This window comes from Thamnophis elegans, chromosome Z, assembly GCF_009769535.1.
Source record: "Thamnophis elegans isolate rThaEle1 chromosome Z, rThaEle1.pri, whole genome shotgun sequence".
Lineage (NCBI taxonomy): Eukaryota > Metazoa > Chordata > Lepidosauria > Squamata > Colubridae > Thamnophis > Thamnophis elegans.
This window is the reverse complement of record NC_045558.1, coordinates 133200312-133208881: the sequence shown is the minus strand read 5'-3', so window position 1 is coordinate 133208881 and position 8570 is coordinate 133200312. Positions and strand designations below refer to the sequence as shown.

Here is an 8570-nt window from a genome sequence, read left to right as displayed (position 1 = left end):
GTAACTTCCCAGCAGCGCTACAGTAGCTAGCTACTACCGCTAAGTGACCGGTGCAAGGCTTTTAATCTCTTTAACCTTAATGCACTCCCGGGTTTGACGCTATTTTATCAATACTTGAAAGTTTTTAAAAAAAGGACATCGACGAGGGTGGGATTCGAACCCACGCGTGCAGAGCACAATGGATTAGCAGTCCATCGCCTTAACCACTCGGCCACCTCGTCGGTATCTCAGAAAAGGTTCACTAAATTGTTCTGATCCTTAACGCATACGATGCTTTTAACTATTTACTAATAGTTACTATATTATTTTTGTCCTTATATTACATAAAGTACTCGTAAGTATTTTGATGGCTGGGAAAAGTTACAGCACCCTGTATAACAAGCAGGTGAAAACTACTGGCTTCACAGTCTATTACATAAGGGAGAATGGAAGTGCTATTTACAGTAATTATGTTTCTTTCATTTGTTGAGTAATTTAAAAACAAGTTAGTTCAGCAAGATTACGAATACTGCTCAGGATTTGTGCTGGTAAACAACTTAAGACCTTGAGGCTGATTGAACGTCCATGAGGTGCCATTGACACAAATTATTAGGTTTTTTTTTAATGAATTGGGCAGGCCTTGATTTACGACCACAATCGAGTCCAAAATGTATGTTGCTAAGCAAAACATTTAAGTTCATTTTTGCCCCATTGTAGGACTTCTCTTGCCACTGTTGTTAAGTGAATTGTTGCTGTTGTTAAATTAGTCACATGTTTGTTAAGGGAATCTGATTTCCCTGCTGATTTTGCCAGTCGGAAGGTAACAAAAGGAGATTCTACTTTATGGTTGGTCTGAAGTTAACCTTGGAGTTGATCTATGCTCATCTGAGTCCTTGTTCTGACTTCCAGAGAGCATGAAGCAACTCCTGGTCCCGACAAAACCCCCTTTTATTAATTGACTCTGAATTCTGCTCATTCACATCCAGCAAAGTCTTTCAAGGGAGGATTTACGGTCACAGACCTTATCTGGCTTGGAGAGCTGCCAGGATGATATCTGCAAAACTTGGCAAGGAGTCTCGGAGAGTCACAAACCAATGAAGTGAACTAATTGTCTCCTGCAAACTCCACTCCCCTTTCGCTCCTCTTTTATTTCCTCTGGGAGGAGCCATTCATCATCTGGCCTTACTCCCAAATCGACCCCTGTTCTTTAGCTGTTCCCTTCGTCTGGCAACTCTGCACACTGGGAACAGGCTCCAGCTGTTCATCTGCCTCACTGATGTCTGACTCTGAAGGCAGCTGCTAACTGACAGATGGGGAGGGTTTGTGTGTGCGTTGCACTATGGGGGGTGCGCACAGGCTTTCAGCACTCAAGGAAAAGATTAGCAATCACTTGGTTTAGGATATTCTGAAAGGCTTTAGTTTGCCTATGTGCCATGCTGCCCCCTTGTGGTTGTAGAAGTCTATTTATTTATTTATTTAGTAGATTTATAGGCCGCCTAATCCCAGGGGACTCCGGGCAGCTTACAAAGCGAAAAGAAGAGTAATTAATAAAAAAAATAAGGAAAACAATTTAAAACATCACCCATGCACCCAATCTGATTGAGGCTGGACCTCAACAATGAGGTCAACAGCCACAGGCCTGCTGGAATAGCCAGGTTTTAACAGCTTTTCGGAAGGCCATGAGAGTGGGCAAGGTCCGGATCTCTGGGGGTAGTCCATTCCAAAGGGTCAGAACAGCCACAGAGAAGGCCCTCCTCCAGGGAGCCGCCAGCCGACACCGTCTGGCTGACGGCATCTGGAGGAGGCCCACTCTGTGGGATCTCACCGGCCGTTGGGAGGTATGTGGCAGTAGGCGGTCTCGCAGGTATCCTGGACCTAAGCCATGTAGGGCTTTAAAGGTAATAACCAGCACCTTGAATTGCATCCAGTTAGTCCTAAGGAGCAGTCAAAAATGCCTTTCAACTGAGATCGTGGATGGGAGCTTAAGATGTACAGATATGAGGGTCTTTTGACTATAAATAAAGTAATGAGAAGGAAGGGCTCCCTGGAGAAGAGCCTAACACTGAGAAAGATTGAAGGCAAAAGAAAAAGGGGACGACAGAGAATGAGGTGGCTGGATGGAGTCACCGAAGCAGTCAGCATGAGCTTAAATGGACTCCAGAGGATGGTAGAGGACAGGAAGGCCTGGAGGAACGTTGTCCATGGGGTTTCAATGGGTCAGACATGACTTCACAACAGGGGTGGGTTCCTGCCCCTTCTAACCTCTTCTATAGAAGAGGTTCCACAAATCTATAGTGCCGTTTAGAACCGGTTCCAGCTCCCTACCCCTGTCCGTCTGCACATCATCAAGATGAAGAGCGAGAGGAGGAATTCTGGGAGTTGAAGTCCACAAGTCTTAAAGCTGTCAAGTTTGAACACTCCTTGGGTTTTTTTTCCCTAAAGAGTGAGGGGTGCAAGGGTCTTGTAACTTGACAGCTTTAAGACTTGCACACTTCAATGCCAGAGTTCCTGAGCCAACATGACTGGAGGAGGAATTCTGGGAGTTGAAGTCCACAAGTCTTAAAACTGTCAAGTTTGAACACCCCTGGGTTGTTTTTTTTCCTAAAGGATGAGGGGTGCAAGGGTCTTGTAACTTGACAGCTTTAAGACTTGCGTGCTTCAAATGCCAGAGTTCCTGAGCCAACATTTTGGTTGCTAAGCAAGAGCGGTGTTAAGTGAGTTTCACCACATTTTACATGTTGGCCACGCCTTCCCAGTCACATGGCTGGCAAGCCACTGCTACCCAGTCACATGGCTGGCAAGCCACTCCCACAAAGCAGGCCACACCTACAGAAGAGGTTCTAAAAAAATTTGAAACCCACCACTGCTTCACAATTAAGAACAACAAGGACAGAGGGGGGAAATGTATAATTACTCCTTACAAAAGGAAATTGTGCAGCGGACCCATCAAAATCCATTTTAAAGTCTTATTGTCCTTTCATTCATATCCATATAGCTGCAGTGTATTATCCACAAGTCCTATTATTAAAGCAGTAATGCAGCAGTGTTAATATCTTTTTAATAAATGCACAGAAGGTGTCATACTATTTGTATTTCTGACAATCGTGCCAATTTATGCCATAGATCTTCTTTTCATAAAGGTCTATTTTATAAAGGTTATAAACCTTTTTATAGATCCTTAATAAAATAACCTGTGTTGTTGTTCAAACCCTCCGCGGTTTTGTTGTGAATCTGAAATTTGAGGGCCTTTTTTGCAAGTTGCAAATAATTTGGGTCATCCTAGACGACAGTAATATATTTTCCACTCCCCTTTTCTGCAACAAGGGGTTAAAATGAAGCAGCTTGCATGAGGGCCGGTTAGCTCAGTTGGTTAGAGCGTGGTGCTAATAACGCCAAGGTCGCGGGTTCGATCCCCGTACGGGCCATTCCTTTTTTTTCCTCCCAAGACTTTTAAAAAAGTATAATAAAATTAACGGCAGGACAATTTCATTTTCGTTTAAAAGATAACAGAGTTAAATTGATTGTCAAAGTCCTTTCCCATCTTTTTTAAACGCCATTGTTCATTCTAGAACTTGCAATATCTGGAAATGTATTTGTATTTGGGAGAATTTTTTTAAAAATATTGGTGTCAAACATTTTAAAAATAAACGGGGGGAAGGGTTTGGAGCATAAAATTTGAAGTTTTGCAATACCACCGATTTCTAGAAAAAGGCAGATTCCCAATTGAGACACTGAAAAGAAAAATAAAGTATATCTCCATTATTTCAGAAGGCAAGCAACAGAGAACACTTACTACTTCCTTACTTATTTACTTACTTACTGGGGAAACCTCCCGAAATTCCAGTTCCCTTTACAGAGGAAAAGTGGAACTGTCAAAACTCCGGAATTGCCTAATAGATTTTCTAAACTTTTCAAAACTAAAATTTCTAAACTTTGACACGCACACAAACAGAAGCAGTATTGTCATATTATGAGCCGAGTTAAGAAAGTTCCCCCAAGAAATAATAATTTAAAAAAAAACCTGCTCCAGGTGAGGTTCGAACTCACGACCTCGGCATTGCTTAGTACTGCTGTATAAGTACCGCGCGCTAACCGATTGCGCCACTGGAGCGCGGCGAAGAGCGACCCTGGTAAACTTCGCCCCCCGGATCTCTAGGTTCATCCTAATGCTTTTTTTTGTTTTTCTTAAACTGTTTCGGGATAAAGGCGTTTCGGATACACCTTGCTTATTTTTCTTCTGTTCACTCTTCACTATAATCACTCAACGCTTACGACTCAAAGATCAACGCTTGCCCCCCCCCTTCTATTAACTCAGTGCATGTCACAAACTTTATTTATTTATTGGAATAGAATAGAATAGATTAGGGAAGGGACGAATAGAATGGAAAACAGAATAGAATAGAATAGGAATAGAATAGAATGGGTAGGTTAGGGTATGATAGAATATAATATAATAGAATAGAATAGGAACGAATAGAATGGAAAACAATAGAATAGAATAGAATAGAATAGAATAGAATAGAATAGAATAGAATGGTTAGGGTAGGATATAATAGAATAGAATAGGAATAGAATAGGAATAGAAATAGAATAGAATAGAATACAATACAATACAAAAAGAATAGAAGTAGAAATAGGATGGGATGGGATGGGTAGGGTGGAACAGAACAGAATAGAATAGGTAGGGTAGCGTAGTGTAGCATAGCATAGCGTAGTAGATCATAGCAGATCATAGCAGATCATAGCAGATCATAGCATAGCATATGGAAATGGAAATGGAAAATAAAATAGAATAGAATAGAATACAAAAAGAATAGAAATAGAATTAAGATGGGGGATGGGTAGGGTAGAATAGAATAGGGAAGGGATGAATAGAATGGAAAGCAGAATAGAATAGAATAGGAAAAGGAATAGAATAGAATAGGTAGGGTATGATAGAATAGAAGAGAAGAGAATACAATACAATACAATACAATACAATACAATACAATACAAAAAGAATAGAAGTAGAAATAGGATGGGATGGGATGGGATGGGTAGGGTGGAATAGAATGGAATAGAATAGAATACAATAGGGAAGGGAAGAATAGAATAGCATAGCATATGGAAATGGAAAATAGAATAGAATATAAAAAGAATAGAAATAGAAATAGGATGGGGGTGGGTAGGGTAGAATAGAATAGAATAGGGAAGGGCTGAATAGAATGGAAAACAGAATAGAATAGAATAAAATAGAATGGAATGGTTAGGGTGGAGTAGACATATGACCATTTTTCACACTTTATGACCAATGAGGCATCCCCATTATCATGTTATCAAAATTCAAAATTCAAAAACTTGGCCTCATATTTTTGATGGTTGCAAAGTCAATGGGGAGGCCACATTCACTTCACAACCGTGGGAATAACTTAATAACCGCGGTGATTCACTTAACAACGGTGATAAGATGGCATTCAAAGTTCCAATGGCATTTGGGGGGGGGAGTGAATTAGGACCATTAGGACTGTTTTTCACACTTATAACCAATGCAGCATTTCCCCATGGTCACGTGATCAAAATTCGGATGTGTGGCAACCGACTCGTATGTATGACGGTTGCGGAGTCCTGTGATCCTCTTTTGTGACTTTCCGACAAGCAAAGTCAATGGGGGAAGCAGACTCCCTTAACAACTGTGTGACTAACTTAACAACTGCAATGATTCACTTAGCAACCGCAAGCAAGGAGGATGATAAAATGGGCCAAAATTCACTTAACAAATGTCTCACTTAACAACATGGATAGTGAGGACAATTGTGGCTGTGAGTTGAGGACTAACCTCTACTTGAACAGGAGCAAAGGTAGCATTCAGCCAGTTCCAGGGGTGGGTTTCAGGCGGTTCGTGGCGGTCCCCGCCCGCGTTTCTTACCCGGTTTTGATGAGTTCTGCGCTTCCACGCATGTGCAGGATGCATACAGCGCCTACGCGATCCTCCAGGAGCAGCTGGAGCATCGCACAGACGCTAGTATGCATGCGTGCACTGCGCGCGTGCACGAGGACGCCGCCGGCCCCGTTCCAACCGAACCGGTTGGAACGGGGCGAGAAACCCACCCCTGGCCGGTTCGCACCGGATCGTCTGAACTGCTGGCAGAAATTTTGCCCAGTTCGGAGAACCGGTAGCGATAACTGGCTGGCCATGCCCACAAACCCGTCCCCCTGTCACCGGTTGCTCACCCCGCCCATGTAGTCGCTGCTTGCTTGCGCTGCCTCCTTGCATATTGGTTTTCAAAAAGGTCGGCGGCTGGCCGCAAGCTGCTGAAAACTCCACCAAGCGGACTTGCAAGACAATGGAGAAGAAGATGGCGGAAAACGGCAGCCACTTTTTCACCAACCAGAGCTTGCCTGGACCACGTTCGGTGGACGTGGCTAAGGGGGAGGGGAAATGTGACCGAATGGGCGTGGGTGATGTCACATTGGCCACGCCCACTCAGTTATATGCCCTGCCCACCTAGCCCCGCCCATCGAACCGGTAGCGAAAATTTTGGAACCCCACCACGGAACCGGAGGAAATGTATTTTCAAGAGTTAAAGCCCACATAAAGTAGACTACAAAATAGGAAACACTCTAGCAACAATATTTGTAGTATTCTTGTTTTTTAAGCATTTCTTATTAACCAGAAGAGTGATGAACTCACGGGATGATCAAATCTTTTCCTTTAAACTGTAAGCATTATAATTATGTTTCCATAGTGTAAATTTAAGTTTTGTCTCTTTGTCTGTTTGTTCTTCCATTGTCTGTTTCCTTCCCTCTCCCGACAAGCTGTTTGTGTCACACTGATCGTGAGACAAATATGTGATTCTTTCTCCAACATTTCTAATATAATTTATGCAAATTGACACACCTTCCCCTAACAATTGTCGCCTGAATCTTATTCAGCCACCAGTTATGCCAGCGATTGGTTACAGCTATCATTATTCGCAAGTTTAAACAGGATACTTGCAAAGAGAGACAGTTGTGGAAAGGGGGGGATTTGAAAAAAGAAAAAGAAAAGAAAAATCAAAAGAAGGGCTCGTCCGGGATTTGAACCCGGGACCTCTCGCACCCAAAGCGAGAATCATACCCCTAGACCAACGAGCCAGCTGGTAAAGAATTCTCTCCTTTGACATATAAACTGAACGACGTTGAAGCCAAGAAGTTGTTTTGGCAGGCGGTGCATAGTTTCAAGTGTCACGTTTCTTAAGAAGGACGAGCTGAGTCAAAGGGCTTTTTAACCATGATGGTTCAGACAGGAATAAATAAATAAAGTAAAAGGATTTCACTTCCGAGTCTCAACATATTTACCTCCTTCTGATTTTCTTTGCTCCTTGGTTCTCTTATCTGGGAATAATTAGAAAACGTATTGAACATAGAACACGGATAGGACAGGACAGGACATGATAGAAAAGGATAGGATAGGTTGGTATAAGAACAGAACAAGAAGACGAACAGAACAAAACTAGAATTAGAATAGAATGGAACTGAAACTAGAATAGAATAGAATAGAATAGAATGGAATGGAACTGAAACTAGAATAGAATAGAATGGAATGGAATAGAATAGAACAAGAACAGAATAGAATTAGAATAGAATGGAACTGAAACTAGAATAGAATAGAATAGAACAGAACAAGAACAGAATAGAATTAGAATGGAATGGAACTGAAACTAGAATAGAATAGAATAGAACAGAACAAGAACAGAATAGAATTAGAATGGAATGGAACTGAAACTAGAATAGAATAGAATAAAATAGAACAGAACAGAACAGAACAAGAACAGAATAGAATTAGAATAGAATGGAACTGAAACTAGAATAGAATAGAATGGAACTGAAACTAGAATAGAATAGAATGGAATGGAACTGAAACTAGAATAGAATAGAATAGAATGAAACTGAAACTAGAATAGAATAGAATAGAACAAGAACAGAATAGAATTAGAATAGAATGGAATTGAAACTAGAATAGAATAGAATAGGATAGAACAAGAACAGAATAGAATTAGAATAGAAAGGAATGGAACAGAACAGAACAGAACCAGGACGGAACAAGAACAGAACATGAACAAGAACAGATTAGAATTAGAATGGAATGGAATGGATGAGAACAGAACAGAATAATATAATTTTATTGTCACTTTGAATGTACCCTAATCAGTCTACATTAAAATGAAATTTCATTGCATATGTCTGTCAAACGGTCACCACCTCCAATATAGACTACCTAAACATGAACAAATAAATTAATTATTACAAAATTATGCATATACCCACATATATTCTATGACACAGCGAAACAACACAGTCTACGTCAGATGCATATATGTATACATGGCAAGAAAAACAAATCTTGCGAGTTTACCAGACGGATGACATAGGGAACAAAGCTATTACAGAATCGACTTACGACCGTCATGGAGCCCAAAATGTCTGTTGTTAAGCAAGACATTTGCTGTGTGGGATAGTTTTGCCCCATTTTACGACCTTTCTTGCCACCGTTGTTAAGTGAATCTGGTTTACCCATTGACTTCTCTTGTCAGAAGGTCCCAAAAGGGATCGCATGACCTTTGGGACACAGC

At 41.3% G+C, this 8570-nt stretch overlaps 4 non-coding genes across 4 annotated transcripts; 1 reads left to right on the top strand and 3 right to left on the bottom strand.

The window, feature by feature from the left end:
• Positions 1–139: 139 nt before the first annotated feature.
• Positions 140–221, bottom strand: TRNAS-GCU. Its single transcript has one exon. It is a non-coding gene; the product is annotated as a tRNA-Ser (tRNA).
• A 3109-nt stretch (positions 222–3330) lies between these two features.
• Positions 3331–3404, top strand: TRNAI-AAU. The gene has a single exon. It is a non-coding gene; the product is annotated as a tRNA-Ile (tRNA).
• Positions 3405–4001: 597 nt separating this feature from the next.
• On the bottom strand, positions 4002–4090 carry TRNAI-UAU. The gene is given in 2 exon segments: positions 4002–4037; positions 4053–4090. It is a non-coding gene; the product is annotated as a tRNA-Ile (tRNA).
• Positions 4091–7020: 2930 nt separating this feature from the next.
• On the bottom strand, positions 7021–7092 carry TRNAP-UGG. The gene has a single exon. It is a non-coding gene; the product is annotated as a tRNA-Pro (tRNA).
• Between the last annotated feature and the right edge of the window lie 1478 nt (positions 7093–8570).